Source organism: Protopterus annectens, chromosome 11.part0 (assembly GCF_019279795.1).
Source record: "Protopterus annectens isolate FY-2018-M chromosome 11.part0, PAN1.0, whole genome shotgun sequence".
Taxonomy (NCBI): Eukaryota; Metazoa; Chordata; order Ceratodontiformes; family Protopteridae; genus Protopterus; species Protopterus annectens.
Genome location: NC_056745.1, coordinates 1,525,040,654 through 1,525,059,651, shown reverse-complemented (window position 1 = coordinate 1,525,059,651; position 18,998 = coordinate 1,525,040,654).

The window sequence follows — 18,998 nt, the reverse complement described above, 5'->3', positions numbered from 1 at the left end:
ATTCTCCTTAGCATGGAGAACATCGATATCTGTGCAGAAACAGAAACCTGGTTCAGGGCTCCCGAGAGCACCACAGCACTACCAGGTTATACCTCATACCATGGTTTTCGGCCCCAAAACTTGGACCGAACCACAAAAGGAGGGGGAGTATCAATATTCATCAAAGATACCCACACCTCCAGGTTGGTGGCAAAGCACAAAGCATCAGAGACTATCCATGTGCAACTAACAGTGGGTAAAACTGCCTTCCAGTTTATAGCCTGCTACAGACCACCCTCCCAAACCCAGGAACCACACTTGGCCTTCCTGAGAACACTGGCAAATATGAAGGTCTCTCCAAACACCATTATATTGAGCGACTTCAACTACCCAAATATAGACTGGGAGCATTACTCTAGCTCCAACACCCTAGCCCAAAGGTTCATTGAATTCATAAACTCAAATGCTATGGAACAACTTGTTACCACTCCCATAAGAGGGGAAAACATATTGGACCTGATCATCACCAACATGGGGACTCTATGCTCCAGACCAGAAGTGTATCCCTCACTGGTAAGATCAGACCATAAACTGATCTCACTGGATATTCACATCCCGACCCCACCCCCTGCCCAGAAAACCACAGTGAAAAACTTCTCTAAAGCAAATTTCACACTCCTCAAAACCGAGGTGGAATCCTTCATAGCCCCCGGGCCTGTGGAAAATACGGCCCAGACCGCAAAATCCTTTATAAATGCATTCTATGAACACCTTCAGGAATGCATGGATCATGCAATCCCAAATAAAACCAACACCCAATCATCCAAAGGCAGACGTCCTGCCTAGTGAACCCAGCCATAAACAAACTATACAATAGAAGGAGGAACCTACTACATGATAGAGCACAATCCCAAAAAGGGAAGGCATCTCTGATCAGTATTAGCAAAAAACTAAGGGCACTCATAAAATCATCTAAGGCCAGTTTCGAGAGAAAAATTGCACAGAATACTATGGATAATCACAAGGCTTTCTTTAGTTATGTTAGGAACCTGGGTGGGAATTCCCAGATATACTCAGAATTAGTGCAAAATGACAAAAAAAACACCGAACCTACAGACATTGCCAACATCCTAGCTGACAGGTTCAGCACAAACATCTCCCCCCCTCCCCACCAAAAGGGAAAATATCTATCCCAGCAGAGTGCTGCCCCCCTGACATCTCAGATGCTCAGGTAAGAGCCGCCCTCTCCAAAGCAAAAAACACAGCATCAATGGGTCCAGACGGTGTCCCAGGATGTGTCCTACATGAACTCCAAGAAGAGCTAAACCCAAACATAAAACTACTGTTCAATCTCAGCCTTACTACAGGATATGTACCCAAAGAGTGGCGTACAGCAGCAGTGGTCCCTCACCACAAAGTTGGTGCCTCAACGGACCCTGGAAACTATCGCCCCATAAGCCTGACTAGCTTGGTCTGCAAAGCTATGGAAAGGATCATCATAGACCTCATAAATAAAGGTATTGGGGACCTACAGACACTGGATCCTACCCAGTTCGGCTTTGTTAAGGGCAGATCCTGCCTCTTAAACCTGGTCGACTTCTTTGAAACAGTCACCAAGGACATTGATGAAGGGAAGGTGGTCCACAGAGCCTACCTGGACCTCGCAAAAGCCTTCGATACAATACCCCACTCGGGCATTATAGATAAGCTCACCAGCTTAAATATAAACCCCTATGTCACTAGATGGGTTGCAAACTGGCTCAAGGACAGAACCCACATGGTAAGAATTGCTGGAGCCATGTCGGACTCCAAACCAGTTACAAGTAGCGTCCCACAAGGCTCAGTCCTGGGACCTCCCTTGTTCGGTATATATTTCTCGGAGGTACAGGCCAACACATCAGGACTGTGGCTGACCAAGTTCTCAGATGACTGCAAACTGGGCACCATAATCGACTCTCCAGCTGACACAAGCATCCTCCAAAAGGGCCTCATAGAAATAGACAACTGGTGCCAGATCCATAGTCGCAAGCTACATGCCAAAAAGTGTATAGTCATCCCCTTTGGCAAAAACAAAGTGCCCACAAATTACCACATAGGTGGTAATCCATTAAGTACAGAAGAAGTAATTAGGGACCTGGGGACCCAAGTTGATAGCAATCTCTCATTTGGCAACCACATGGCCAAAGTGGTTAGAAAAACATTTTATATAGCCCACCTAATCATGAAGGGATTCACATCTAGATTAGGGGAGGTCATCGTGCCTCTTCACTCATCCCTCATCAGGCCCATAATCGAGTACAATGCCCCTTTTGGGATGTGCCTTACCAAACACCTGCAGCAACTGGAAAGACCCCAAAAGTACCTCACCAAGAGGATCAAAGGGCTCAAATAGATGCCATATGCTGCCCGGTTAAAGAAATTCCAGCTCTACTCAGTGGCATACCGCCTGCTCAGAGGCGACCTGTGCCTGACGTATAAAGCCATGTCCAATCCGGAATTAAGGGACATACTGCACCTCAAAAATCCAAATCCCATCGAGCTACACGCTCGAGAGACTTGAACCTCAGCACTAAAATAAATAGGACATGCTGAAGGGACAGATTCATAACCCAGAGGCTCCCTTCACTCTGGAATAAAATCCCAGTCCAGGTTAGGCAGAGTCCCTCATTGATTCTCTTCAAGAGGAATCTTAATGAGTGGATGGGAGATCATAGGTTTACCCCGAGAATCACTTCTGTGTCACTTTTAGACAGAGGCACAGTATACTAACCTCGAAAAAGGGCATAGCAAAATTAATTTAAAATGGGTGGCGAAAGCCAAACATACTCTGGCTATGCTTATAAATGCCCTAGGGCAGATAGCCTAGTATGAACCTATGAACCTATGTCATTCTGCATGCAATGAACAATGTTTAACTGTCTTTGAAGCAGTTGCAGTTCTTCATGCAGGCCATGAAGTGCTCTGAGCACCTCCCTTACATGGTATGAGTATTCACTTGGGTTTAGAAAACTGCTGGAATCATGGGAGCAATGGCCACCTGCGCACTTATCCACTGAACTGTGTGTCCACACATCATAGGCAGTTCAGTCCCCTGAGGCCATCTGTGGTAGTGCTGGAGCTGACATTGGCATGATAAACTTCATTGAGCATAGGTGATAATGAATGCTCACCTGCACCTCCCGTAATCCCAGCTATGGGTGATGTAAACATGTTCCCCATTGTTATTTTAGTGAGAGTGTTACAGTGTCATCAGAATGTTCAGTATGGATGGTGGCATCATCATCATCAGCCACTAATGAACCACTGACTTTATACGTGTTACATCCTGTTATGATGGATATTTACTCACTGGAACCTGTGAATGCATAGCGATAACATACCTGTGAGAATATTTTTGCATTGCTACAGCTGACCATCAAGGAATACCAGTGCCTCTCTTTATTCATCTCATCTACCGACCCCTCATGTCCCCAAGGCTTTCTCTGATCAGGGTTGTGCTGGTGAGTAGATCAGGGTATCTTAGATCTTTGTCATGCTATTTTCTGGAATATTATTTCGAACTGTTCTCTGTGCACCTCCCATTAACTCTCTGCATAAGATGTGCAATGGACAGACAGCTGCAATGGGCTCCTCACTTGTGCAAGAGGCTGACATCAGCAAGCCTTCCAACATACACCTCAGGAAGTACTATGCAATTGCCCCCCCAGTTTCTACCGGAGAGCTCATACTACTTTGTTTGCCCATTTACACACCACAGCCCCCAGGACTGGCACACCCACTCTTCACCTATCAGCACTTCATAGGTTCATAAGTGTGTACTAGACTAATGGCCTTGGAGCCTTTACAAGCCTAGCCCATAGGATTACCCTGGCATCATGCCACCTGACCTTAGTTCCCAGTGCGTCTGTCAAGTAGAGCCACTGGAGTGTTCCCCAGGGTGAATTTTCTATTTACATCCACTCATCAAGATTACTCTTGAAGAGGGCAGTGAGGTGCTCTGTTTGACATGTATGGAAAGTCTATTCCATAGCATGGGGAGCCTCTGGGTTATGAACCCGTCCCTCCAGCTTGTTCTGTTGATTGTGGTAATGAGGTTGAGGTCTCTGGAGCATATCATGCGGAGGGATTGGGATTTCTTTAGATGTAGCATTTCTAACAGAGCTGGGTCAGACACAGACTTTTAAGTCAAGCAGAGATCACCTCTAAGTAGGCGATATGAGACAGAAAATAGTTGGAGTTTTTTGAGTCTGTCCATATTGGACAAGTGTTTAAGACCTAGGATCCTCTTTGTGAGCTACTTTTGTGGCCTCTCCAGTTGTTTCAGGTGTCTAGTGAGGTACATGCCAAATGGGACATTGTACTCAATGAGTGGCATAATGAGGGAAGAGTAGAAGGAGACAATGACCTCTTTCTTCCTGGATGCAAACCCCTTAGTAATGAGATGTGCCACATAGAAAGACTTTCTGACCACAGAGGCAATGTGGTGGTCAAAAGAGAGGTTGCTGTCAACCTATGTTCCCAGATCTCTTATAACTCCTTCTGTGCTCAGTGGACTACCATTGATGTGGCAATTCATGGGAACCAGGTTTTTCTCAAAGGGGATGATGACGCATTTTTTGGCATTGAGCTTAAGGTCATGGTTTTGACATCAGTTGTTGGTCTCATTGAGGCCTTTCTGTAGAATGTCAACATCACTTGGGGAGTTAAGAATAGCTCCCACCTTGCAATCATCTGCAAACATTGTCAGCCAGAGTTCCTTCGTGTTGGCCTGGACTTCAGAGAAGTAGATACCAAACAGGAGAGAACCCAGGACTGAACCCTGTGGGCCTCCATTCATGACAGGTTGGCAGTCTGACTTGGAGTCAGCTACTTTCACGCTGTGGGTTCTATCTGTGAGCCAGTTTGCAACTCACCTAGTGATATAGGGGTTGATGCCTAGCTTAGTGAGTTTTTCTTTGATTCCTGAGTGGGGAATGGTATCAAAGGCCTTAGCCAGATCAAGATAGGCTGTATGAACCACTTTGACTTCAGCCACTGATATGGTGACTGACTCAAAGAAGTCAACCAGGTTGAGCAGGCATGATCTACCCTTCGCAAAACCAAACTATGTGGAATCCAGAGTCTGAAGATTCCCTGTATCTTTGTTTATTAGTTCCATGATGATGCATTCCATAGCTCTACCTATCAGACTCATCTGGCTAACAAGGCAATAGTTCCCAGGGTCTGTATTCACTCCTCCTTTGTGGAGGGGGTTGACTGCAGCAGTGCGCCATTTGGTAGGGACAAAGCCTGAGGTGAGGCTGTGATTGAAAAGGGCACACAGGTGGTATGCCAATTCACTCTGTAGTTCATGTAGAACACAGCCAGGGATATTGTCAGGTCCTATAGAAGCTGTTTTCTTGGCCTTGGAAAGTGCTGTTTTAACCTGTGCAGCATTAATACTGAGTGTCTGGCAATCTACTGGCATTGTGATTGGTCCTTTGGTGAGGGAGAGGGGTGAAGTTGGCACTGAATCTGCCGGTCAGTATATTGGCAATATCTGTTGGCTCGGTATAGGACGTATGATTGTGCAGTAGCTCAGAGCAAATCTGGGTATTGCCGTGGAGATTCTTTACATAACTGTTGAAGACCTTGTGGTTGTCTTTACTATCTGCTGCAATTCTGTTTTCATAGCTAGCTTTAGAGGATTTGATGAGCGATCGCAATTTTTTGTTGAGGCTGATAAGGGGGTTTTTCCAGGCTTGGGACTTCACCTTATTCTGCATCAGTTTCCTCCTTCCGTTGCAGAGTTTATTTATGGCAGGGAACCACCAGATTGGCTTTCTTTTTTTGGAGGAGAGGGTTCTACTGGGTATGGCGAAATCCATGCCTTTGTGTATGTGTTCGTACAGTGCATTGGTGTATGATTCGGCAGTCATGCAACTATTCTCCATTTGCATGAATGCCGTGAAGTTAGCCACCTCTGTTTTTAAGAACCCAAAGATAGCTTTGGAGAAGTTTTCCATTGTGGTTACCTTTGCGGGGTGGGAGGGATGTGGCTTTCCAAGGTGATTAGTTTGTGGTTGGCTCAAACCAGGGAGAAGTTGACTATTGGTGTAGAGCACTGGTCACCCATGTTAGTAATGGCCAGGTCAAGGATGTTGCTACCTCTAGTGGGGGTAAGAATGAGCTGGTCCATAGCATTAGAAATAATGAATTCCAGGAAACTTTGGGTGATTGCATTGGTACATGAGTAGTTTTCCCAGATAATGGAGGGATAATTGAAGTCGCCCAGTATGAGAGTGTTAGTTTGGACCCTAATATTCTCCAGGGTGTTAGGAAGGTAGAGTGTGAGTCTTGGGACATGGGTGGGGCCTTGTAACAGGCCACAGCCTGAATCACTATCCTGCCCAATGTTAGCTGCACCTGAAGTATCTCTGATGCATTATATTGGGCTACTAGTCTTGAGGTGTGCACATCATTTATGAATATGGAGACACCACTGCCTTTGGAGCTTTGGTCCAAGTTCTGAGCCGAAAGGTGAGCAATGAGTTATAGCCTGGTAGTGCAGGAGTGCTTTCTGCTGCCTTGAACTAGGTCTTTGTTATAGCACAAATGTCGATGCTCTCCATTTTAAGGAGTGCTTCGAGCAAGTGCATTTTGAGATTTAGACTTCTAGCATTGAGCTGCACGATCCTCAGATTGCATTTCTTTGTAGCTGTTATAGTGGTAATTTGGTCTTTGGAACACTGCCTAAAAAAGGCACTATAAGGGTGGCAATAGCTTTGGCCAGTATCTGGAAGCCCATGGGTGACAGATGTAGGCCCTCTCTGGCAAATCATCAAGGTCTGTCAGTCATGTCATCCCAGGCAGACAGATACTGGATCCACTTAGAATGACACCAGAAACTTAGCCAATTGTTGAAATCAATCATTTTCTGCTTGTACAGTGGTATCATTCTGGGTGATGGTAGGAGGCTGCTCAGGGCTAGGGTCATACCCGCCTGGGCTACATAATCCGAGAGCTCCTCCATGTCTTTTCATGTAGTACAGGGAGGTACGTCTCAGGTCATTCACACCCACATGTAAAATAAAAGAGTCATACTTGTACCTGTTGTTGAGGGTCCTGAGCGTGTGCATTATGTGGTGAATCCTGGCACCTGACAGGCAGCTGACTGTTACTTTCTCCTTATTCAACCTAGTGAGTATGATAGTGTGCCTCACTATCGAGTCACCTATGACTAGTGGGTTGTGCATGCTGTTTTGCCTTAGGGGCTATGGTTGAGTGGCACACTGTTTAGGAGAGTTATGTGCCTAATGAATAATGTTGTGTTGTGCTGGTCAAGTGGATTTCAGCCTTGCAGGTCTCTGCTGTTTAGGAAGATTTTTATTGAGATCCTCCAAGAAGATGAGTTTGTGGTTTGAGTTTTTATGCGAAGGCAGTGCTGGTGTGTGTTCTGGAGGGCTATGTGTTCCATGCGTTGTGGTACCAGTGTTGACCTTCTCCTCTTAGTCAGCTATTCTGGTCTTTGGATAGTGTGTGTCTTCCAGTTTGGATATATAAGTGCATCACTTGCAAGTCTGAGTGTTGGGAGGTAAGAGGAGAGGGCTGTCAGTGTACATGACGCAGTTGCTACATTGCCTCAGGATGCCCAAGCTCACCAGAATAATAGAAGAAAGTACAGGGAACTGACCTTTAGTCATGCTTGGAAGGAGTGGGCATTAATAATAAATACTAGAGCTGTTTCCTTGTAGAATGTTTAGTGCTGGTAGCACTTTTATGTGCTACAATAATTGCTACAAGATGTCTGGCAAAGTGCTAGACTAATAAGCTAGAAAAAGTGCCAGAGAGGAGAGAACTAGCAGATATAAGAGAAAAATTGAACAGCAGACTTTTTGGCACTGCTCAGAAGCTTACAAAGAGTCCTGGATACAACAAATCTGTATCTGGACTAGACTAGTTACAGGAAAGGTGGGAAACAAGCGCAAATGCGGGCTTTTAAATCAGAATGTTGAAAGAGATGGAAAAACTGCCCAAACAGCCAATAGACTACAATTTATGGGCCAAAAACACTCCTCTGGTGGGAGATAGGCTACCTAGTGCTTACCACTCCCACTGGTTAGCTAGAAGGCTTCTCTCCAACACAGAATGGCTTGGAGGGCTCAGAAGCTTACAAACAGTCCTGGATACGCCAAATCTGTATCTGGACTAGACTAGTTACAGGAAAGGCAGGAAACAAGCGCAAATGCAGGCTTTTAAACCAGAAAGTTGAAAGAGATAGAAAAAACTGCCCAAACAGCCAATAGACTACAATTTCTGGGACAGAAACTACTCCTCTTGTGGTAGATAGGCTACCTAGTTACCACTCCCACTGATAAGCTAGAGGGCTTCCCTCCAACACAGAAAGGCTTGGGGGCTCAGAAGCTTATAAACAGTCCTAGATACAGCAAACCTGTATCTGAAATAGACTAGTTACAGGAAAGGCAGTTAACAAGCTTATATTTTTTTACAGAAAAGCAGCTAAAACAGCACTAAAAACAATTCAAGTGCATTGCAAGCTAGCACACTTGAGTGTGTAGCAATATTAAAGCAAATACAATTTAAATAAATGCAATTTATTCAAACTGCATACTGAACTGAATTCAATTGTTTTAAGCACCTAAGTGGGTTGGCCTTCTCAAATGTTTTCTCTGTATTAGGTAGAATGAGATAATGACACTAGACTGGGAGGAGTGTCCCAGGCTTTCTGTATCCAGATGTCTATTGAATCAGTCACAGTTTGGCCACAAAGAGCAACTAGATACTGATACTGTCTCACAGAGTTTAAACTCCTTATACAATAGTATAAAGTAAAACTTAAGAGCCTAAAGGAATCAGATTACACAAAAAGCTTTACCTCACACCTTGAAAGGCTGGCTTCAAAAGAAGGTAGACAACCCCCACTATGAAACCAGCTGAACAGGATGTAGACAGTGACCAGAAATATCAAGTAAATAATAACAGCACTACAGTTTTGTTAACTATCAGTAAAACAGAAAACAAAATGTAGCACCAAGCAAGCAGTCTCAAGCAAATTAATAAATGCAGCAATTTAGTTGACTATCACTGATAACAGATTCACTGCCAAAAAATATATTGGTGTCTTCAGATGCCTGAGCCACTAAGTGAACCCAGGTCACCTAGATAATAGTCAAGGCCTCATCTCTCTGCACTCCAGCACTGGCTTTTTGGATCATATCTGAGATGCCAACCATCATGTGGCACTCAGACTACTACATACCAGTCTTATACACAACCTATTGGCATATATATATTTTGAAGTGCAGTTTAACCATGTAGCAGTCCTAATGTCCTTGGATGACATAAATGCACATGTTTGTCTAAGTATACCATTCTTATGTGCAGGTCACTATCCTACAGTAATGACATATGTTACTACTAAGCTGATGTATCTCCTACAAACATTGGACAATTAATATCAGGTGACTAGCACATATAAACCACCACATTGACATTAAATAAATGTGCAGCACTATAGATGAGGTCTTGAACAGATATTCATTCTTTGGAAGAAATTTGAGACCTGTGTTATATACAGTGATCATAAGTCCTTACTTGCCTGTGAGGAGGTATACTAATAAAATCAGAGATAGTTTTACAGAGGCAGTAACACTCATGGACCCTGATAGAGGGATGGAAGATTCCATGAAGAGTACTGAGGTCTTTAGATATTCCTTACTATAGACAGTTTGTATACTTGTGAAAGATGCAGGTCAAAAACTTACACCTCCATTTTCTTGTGACTGAAAATCACCTGTCTGTAGATTCTAAAATTCATTCTCAGACACAACAGACTATAGATGCATTTACAACATTTTATGCAAAGGAGTGATAAATTGTCCTAGTGACATCCAGGTAACTTCAGCTACTGAAATAAAATTAGATAATATTAAAAAAAGAACTATGCAAATTGGATCCAAAAAAGCGCAAGGAGGAGACAGAAATAGTATTAATGACCGGAGAAAACTTCAGCAAGAACATATAGTACCACTATTTCCTATTATTTACTAGGTTTTATAAATATGGGGAGATTCCCCAAAATTGGAGACATGCACCTGTTAAACCTGTCTTTAAGGAAAAGAGCAGTTTGAAAAACATTGGGCAGGATTCACGAAACCTCTGTGTAAGAGTTAGCAAGTCTTACACGGAGGCTGCTGTTAAACGGGGTAATGTCAGCATGCCATGCATATTCATGAGGTCATGCTGAATCACACCCTAGGCTAACAGGGTCGGTGTAGGAAAGTAGGGGGTGTGTCCGCACGGCGAGTCCTGCAAAGGGACACGCCCCCAGAAGAGTCACAATCCTGAAAGAAAACTCCCACGAGTGAATCCTCAGAAATGTCAAGAAACACAACACCACACATGCCCCCACAGACTATAAACCAAACTGTAATGTAAAACGTGAAAATTAACAGTTTAATTTTTATTTTATAATTTCAAAAAAGTTGGCCCGTAATTGCGCTCGTTTGCGTGGGTGTGCCCTTCGCTCAGCCACAGTTAGCAGTCATTGGAAAAGCATAAAAGACCTAAATATGCAAATTAAGCCAAGCAGCAATAGCATAGCGGTAGAGAAGTTGTCCAAAGAGGAGGTAGTCATGGTTCGAGCCCCAACAACATTATTTTCTATTTTTAGTGAAATAAGCACGAAACAATCCACTGACATATATGTACATATATACAACTATAATGTAAGTAAAATGTAATGAAATGGGCCATGTATTTTTGAGGAAATCTGAAACAATAAAAAAAAAATTTATAAGTGCTCATAGCTGAGCAGCGCTCTACCAAGCTGAGGATGACTGCCTGCAGGTGAGCAGTGGTTTAACAGGTGTAATGTGAGTGCCTGGAGTTGAGCGGCACTTTAAGATGCTGAAGCTGTGTGCCCGTAGCTGAGCAATGCTTCACACAGCGTAATATGCATGCTCATAGCCAAATGCTGCGTAAACCAGCTTAACCCATTTGTGCGGAGCTGCACAGCGCGCCAACTGGCTTACCGGCAGGCAACGTTGAGCAAGCTGTATCAAAGCTGCCTTTATACAGACACACCTCCTAGCCTGTCTAGACAGTAGTAAAATAAAAAAAGCAATGCCCAGGCTCAAACCCAGGATACTGTGCATCATAGTCAAAGTACTGAACCACTAAGCCATGACAGTTATACTGAGAAATGCAGTATTAGCATATATATAGGAATGAATGGAAACAGAAGCATGACAAAGCAGGTTTCTTTAAGCTGATACATTTCCAAAATGGCTAATCACAGATAGGTGCGGGGAAAAACGGCATATATAAGCCCCATAGGCGGGAATACACAGCATAACAGATTGTGGAACCTATTTGCAGTCAGGATGGCAGGTGTAGGAGAGGGCAGTCGCTTCCGAGCACAGAGGTGGGGTGTTGAGGAGTCCAAATATATGGTTTGGCTCCTAGTCCACGATCATGAGGCTCAACTCATGCAGGGCCAGTTTCTGTAGGGTGCGTACAAGACAGAGGCGTGGAACTGGTTGGCACATGATCTCACCAGTGCCACAGGCATAACAAGGACTGGTGAACAGGTCTGTCACCACCATGCGGACCTGAAGAGATGAAAGCAGGACCAACTGAACCGTTGGATACAGGAGGCCCGGCAAATGCCCAACGCCCCACTACTAAGTATCCATGTAATTACGTATGTAAGAAATTATCCTAGCTGATATTATGGAGATGTATGTTCCAATATTACTTCATTTATATTACAGCAGCAGGTGTGTGTTCTGCGAATCGGCAAGCCTATGGTGATAGGCTGGAGCGGTTGCGCCACCAGGCAGGTTAGTAATTATTTTTCTGTAATTGTTATACAATATAAGTGAGACAGCTTGTAAAAGAGTTCAGTGTAGTTACATATTAATAAAGTTCAAATAACACTAGAAGAAAGATTCTGCTAGTACTGTATGATTAGATAAGTGATGCAGCCTGTAATCCAGAAATAAAAATTAAACAAGTCTGAGATAGAGATTTTCCATCTATATTGTAATATCAGATAACCTGCTGCAGCCTGAAAATTAGTGGTAAACAAACTAAAGACAATAGACATGTGTCAAATACATTCCCCTTTTAAAATCTGCCATACGAAACAAGTGAGTCTGTTGGAAAGGATTGTTGTAACCAAGTAAGACATGTTAATAACGCCTAGAATTAAGTACCATCTTGAATTGTAAAAATAAAACAAGTGAGAGTGTCAGAAAGAGGTATGACTTAACCAAGAAAGCTGTAATAACTCTTGAATAAAGTATACTGCAGTCAGTATATAATGAAATGAATGAAACAGCCACAACCAAACAGTGAAATGTTTGTAATAAAGTACTGAAGCTGGAATGTGTCTGTCCCACAATTTGGATATGTTGCTGTACCCTTGCAATATGAAGATAGTATGGTTGTATAAAATAATGAGCATCCACAGTTTTCTAGAGCCATATAAATCAAATGTAGCAGGATGCTGTACCTGAACACAGCCAGATATGAAAGTGTATGAATAAAAATGCAATGTATATTAATGTAGCAGTAACAGTCCTATCACCAACATTCCTAAGGTTACATATAGGAAACTGTACTAAGACCTGTAGGGTATATATATCTCCAGCTACTAGAAATGTACAGCACTTGTATAGGTAGTTGAAGTTGTTAATGAAATATTTCTTCACCCTACCCTATATTCACAAATAATGCCATTCACAACAAACTGGATATGTGTATTCACAATTAATTCCTATGCACATTTGTCCTGTTGGTTCATACATATTTGCACGTACGTTGATGCATGTGCCCTGTTCACATATCCAAACTTGATGGCCTGTTGCCATCAATCAACCCTGCATGCTGTTGGATTGTGTACTGTTGTTCAAAATATGCATGTGTTATGCTTGCTGTTCAATGCTTGGAATTCATGGGTGTTTGGTTAATGGGAATACTGATGCATGCTGTTACAACTAATTTTGAATGGTATTGTTTGTTACTAACCCAAAATATCATACAATATTGCTAAACATAAGACAACAGGGAAGGCGGGTTCCAGCGGACCCACCTCTCCCACCTCAGTTGGCGAGTGCACCTGGCACTAGTGCCCAGGCCGGAACTTCTTCCGGTGGCCCTGTGCCACCTTTGGGTGGAAGCGCTGCAGGGGATGGGGCTTGTCCCGCCTCTGCAAGCGTGGCCGGAGGAGAACGTCCACTCACCCTCCAAAGTGTCCGGTTTGTGGTGCGTAGTGAGATCAGGCATTCTGTGCTTGAAACCCTATGCCAGCTTGAGGCACAGGTGGCGCAACTCATGGGTGTGCCTGCTGCCTTTCCTACAAAGCCCCCAGCACAGCCCTGTCCAGGGCAGTGAAGGTGCAGTGGCAACTGCCCATGGGTGGGGATCTCAGTTCCACTGTTGCCATCTGTGGGCTCATGGGCTTACGGTATCCAAACATCCGTCCCCGTCAATTGTGTCCCCCCCCCACATGTGTCATACTCCGCTCCTGTATGCGTCTTGTTTGTCTTGTCTGTTAACCTCCCCTACCTAACTCCCCAAATATACCTACTTCTTGTACCTCACATTCCACTCTCACCTGAAAAAAAAAAAAAGGACACTCTGTTCCCGCAAAAAAATTACGCCCCATACATAGCTGCCCATTTTGCAGACATGTCTGCTGGACATGTGAACTGGTAATTACAATTGGCTGTGCAACATATTTTGTTGTTCTCACCCCTCTCTCAGGGGAGGAAGGTTTCAAATTTCACACCAAATTACACACATATGCACAGCTGTTGCTGATAAAGAAATGGGCAGCTATGGGCCTTTCCTACATCCTTCCTGCAAATCCCGAGCTTGTTTTCCTACTGTCCTACCCTCTTTGTGCCCCCTTTTTCACCACTTTCCTATCTTCCCATTTTCTTTTCTTTCAAAGAAATTAGCACAAGTGTGCATGAGAGGAAGCACTTTTAAGCAGTAGTAAGCGGGTGTGCGCTTAGCTAAGCGTGTGTGCACGAAGCTAAGCGACAGTGCGCAAGTGTGAGCACCGTGCAAACCAGCGCTAACCCACTTACAACTGCTTAAAAGTGCCTTAGTCACTCTGAATGACAAGGCCTGTAGTCTGCTCAGCAGCAAAATAAAATTCCTCTGTCAGTCTCGAACCCAAGAAACACTAGTCTGCATGACTTACCACTAAGCCATGACTGATATACAAGAACTTTGTGCTGAAAGCAATATATCATGAAATAGTAGGATTGAATGTAAAGGGAATATAGGAAGGCTATTACACAAAGCTTTTCTTGTATCTTTACTGGCAATTCTTGTGGATTTGCATTACATTAGTGTGAGAAGAGAAACAGCCATGCTAGTAGGTAGCTAGTAGGTAATAATGTGACAGTAGCACCTTGCAAACCACACACACTATCAGAGCAGGATAAATACCACCATATTTGAATAGGTAAGAGGCCAGACCTCGCAACTGTGACTGATTTACAGGGATGTTCCTGATTTGAAAACAAATGTTAACTGTGCCCCACTGACTCCCTGTGAAATGTACCAACAGTAGGCAGAAAGGTGTGGAATCCCACGTAATGGTAACTGTCAATTACTTAAAGTATGCACTACTTGCATGTCAGAAATGGTGTAGTAATACATATACTCAAAATACCCCACAGTCACAACTGCAGAATATCTGAAATATATCACGAGTGTATCCCCCTGATATGTGCCATTCCCTGAGGCTGATAAAATATACACCTAAGAGTATCTGAGGCCTGCAAGTGTCACAAATTCACAGGCATATTTCTGTCTGCTGTCACACACTCTGTGAATAGCTGTAGAATTGCTTCCACAAGCACACCCTCATGTAGGAGTACAACCCAGAAATATCAAAGGATGTAGCCAACTAATAAAATAAGGACAGTATAGCAGTTTACAAGCACTGCATGTGCCTGCTATCCATAACTGTTAGTACAAAGTACAAGGCCCCACTACTGCTCAGCAGCAAAATAAAATACCCTTGTAGGTGTCAAGCCCCACACCTTGGCCAGACCAGACTGCATGCAGTACCACCAAACCATACCAAACATATAAAGAATTGCTGCTGAAAGAAATATAGCAAGCATTACAAGGAGTGAATGTAAGTGGAAAATAGGAAAGCCATAGCAACACATTCCAGTAAAGACACCTAGCAGGCCTTCAAGGAGTGAATGTAAAGGCTAAATAGTGAAGCCATAGCAACAAATTGCAAGAGCCACTGCTGTATACCAGTTAATCCACAAGTCCCACAGGAAAGCACATACTCCCATTTAAACAGTATTAGTATTAATAGGTGTCAGTTAACATACACACTGAGAATAATGAACTGGAGAAAGCAATAGTCAGGTTTCAGTACAACATGCATTTCAGTGCCTACACACAGCCTTAAATATGAGAGAAATACCAACCTTTACACTCACAGAACAGTGTCCACAGCATACCAGCATGGTCCCCACCTTGAAAATCTGAAAGGACTATGCCTACCTAACCTAACATTTTATAGCACTGTCCTGAAATCACAGTGAGAAGTGCAATTACCACACAGCAGGCTGCATGCAATTAGTAAATGCTGGCTAACAATTGGTACAGAGGCCATCACATGCACATGTGCAGATACCTACAAAAGCAGCCTGTACTCCCAGTCCACACATGCAATAGTTTCATTGCAACAACTGGAGGGAGAAACAGTGAGAGAGAGAGAGAGAGACACCAAAAAAAAAAAATAAATAAATAAAAACCATCAAGCTAACCATCAGCAGGCCACCAAGCAGCAAGCCATCACAAACAGCAGTGAGAAAAAAAGGTAATGTAAACTACATAATCTAATAATCTACATACTGTGAACCCTCCATATGTGTTAGCAGTCTACCCTCCATATATGTTAGCAGTCTGTATCTATATATATACATACATATATATATATATATATATATATATATATATATATATATATATATATATATATATATATATAAAGATGTGCATAGGGCAAGGGACATACTGCAACTGTTAGTGAAGGCTGGACATACATATGTATTTGAAGGTTGCTATGTGCACATATCAATGTAGGTTGTAGTGCAACGTACAATGTAGGTTGTACAGTAATGGATGTTTAGCAGTATGTTAGTGTGTGTATTCTTATGTGTAAATAAAAAAAAAAAAAAAATATATATATATATATATATATATATATATATAATATGCATATATGTGTACATAGATAGAGAGGGATGTATAAATAGATAGACATATATAGATAGATAGATAGATAGATAGATAGATAGATAGATAGATAGAATATGTATATGCATATATATGTAATAGACACATACATATATAGATATATATAGATACATACACATATACAGACAGATATGAATGTCTAGAGATATGTATGTATATGAATATTTCTCTCTCTATATATAAATATATATATATATATATATATATATATATATATATATATATATATATATATATATATATATATATATATACTGAGAGAGGCACATGTGTGCAGATGTATTGCAACATGTGCCTGGTGACAAAGGCATGGACTAAACACCAGTGTGGATACTGGAGTACCATACCCCATTCCAAAACACTGTCACCACTAACCACCACATAGGTGGTTGCCTGCCTACTACTGGATGTGTCAGAAGGGAACATGGAAAACAAGTGTACAATAGCCTCCCCTTTGATATTCACAGTGGCACACTAGTCTTGTAATCCCTGTACATGGTACGTGTCAGCACAAATGGTGTGTCAGCTAGGGAAATGTAGGTCACTGTACCCCTCTACACCTCACAATGTCCTACATGGTATGTACCTCCCATTACAACTACAGAAAGGGAGAAGGACACAGTCATACCTAATAAACAGTGCTAATGCCCTCAAACACATTACCTATGCAGAGTGACTGACAAAACCACAGATAGAGTCCCTTTCATACTACCTACACAGAGGTTACCACTGCTGGATCTACATAGTTAAGTCACACCCATAACAGTTGTCCAACAACCATGGAAACACCTCACAATATCCCCAGCCTAAATGACCTATGTCTGTCATCCTTGGCACCGCAGTAATTAGCACATGGTGGAGGTACAGGTTCCTACCCACAAATAAGCCATACCCTGGAGTAAACCACCCAGCATTAAGAAGCAAGGCTTCTCATTAGTAGATGTCAGACATACCCCTGTTGAATGTTATGCAGATAGGTAATATGCCATATGAGTCACCCTGTGTAACTGTTTGACAGGAGCAAGTACAATCACATTACATGTGTCCCAAGGGGCAGGTAGCATAACAGTATGCTGCTGTAGGCCCAGGACCAATAGCATACTACCTACCTATGACACAATGCACACACACATGTACTCATAGCAATACCAACTATGTGAGGTGGAATGAGTTTGCCACTGACTGTGCGCAAGGTCTGGAATGGTGTGATTGCTCAGCATGACTTTGTGTCTGTCATGGTAGTGTGTTTCCTTGGTGGGAGGCCAGAGAAAGATGTGTCAGGTATTGGGATACAAACATACTACATTGCCATATGTTGTGCTGTGGTTCCCTGTATATCACTGCGGTGTAGGTAGGGGTATGGTCGCAAAGACTAGGGTGCATTACCATTGAAATTTTAACTGTGCATTGCATGGGTTGACAATGTTCCCCATCCATTACCTTGATACATACCCCCAGTGTGAGGTTGTGCATTGGACCTCAAACAGTGTGCTGACTGCTGGTGTATACTAGTTTGTTGTATGGAGTGTGCCAGGCACTGTCACACAGTTGTTGGCTGAGCACTGATATGTGGTCATTTACATGTGTATCCCCCAATAGACAGACAGATGCTATATATGGCAGTTCAGTGATATCACTACAGTAGAGTATTATGCGTGCCATATTACTTGCTCACATATTTTTCTTTTCCTTCCAGGGTGATGGTGCACCAGCGCAACCCCTCATACTCGGCTGCAGAGGATGAGGAGATACACCAGAGCCTGGTGCGGGATTTTGCCACACTGTTTTCCCGCACCAGCCAGAACCAGCAGGAGAGGGCTGCACTGTGGCAAGACCTTGTCCAACGGGTAAATGACATAGGCGTGCATAACCGGACATATGAGCAGGTACGCCATCACTGCAGTGATTTAATTAGAAATGTCCATCAGCGTGCGTCTGATATCCACAGGCAACAGCTTGCCACAGGTGGTGGGGTAGCTATACACCCCCTCCCCTCACCAGACAGGAGGAGCTCCTCCTAAGTGTTGTGGCTGCAGCCCAACAACAACAACAACAACATCCGCAGACATGTGTAATGATGGAGGCTGGAGCCACCCAGCATGTGGACATGGAGCGTGCAGGTAACATGCCATATCTATAGTTGACTATTCTCTACACTGGTAGTTTATGCATGTGTGAGATGTGTACTGTGTTTGTAGCTGTTATCCTGGAAATTATTGTGCAAGATTGATATTCTCAATATCAGCAGTAGATCTGTGAAAGCCAACTGTTTTACTACTGTACTGTATCATACTCACAGTATCAATGGCACAGTTGTGCCCACTGACAATAAATGTCTTATTTGTGCAGGTCCCTCCGGTGTAACAGCAAGGCAAACAGAACACCATGCCTTGCATGTACAGCATGCACGGCCCAACCAATACTAGGAAACACAAAAGGCCAGCATAAATAGTCCAATGCTTTATTAGAAAATCAGAAATTGAACAAAAAATGCCCCAACAATAAATCCAACCTTCAAATCGGTTTTGCAGTATGCCTTTTTCAGTGAAGGTAAAAAATATATTAAAAATTAAGCATCATACATATTTATAAAGACAGTCAATCATTATTAGCCAATGGTATGATCCAACCCTGTCTATCTAATGAATATTAATTAGAGTTCGGAATAGCATTGTGAACTGCTTATAAATCATAAACAAAAATAATATTAACAC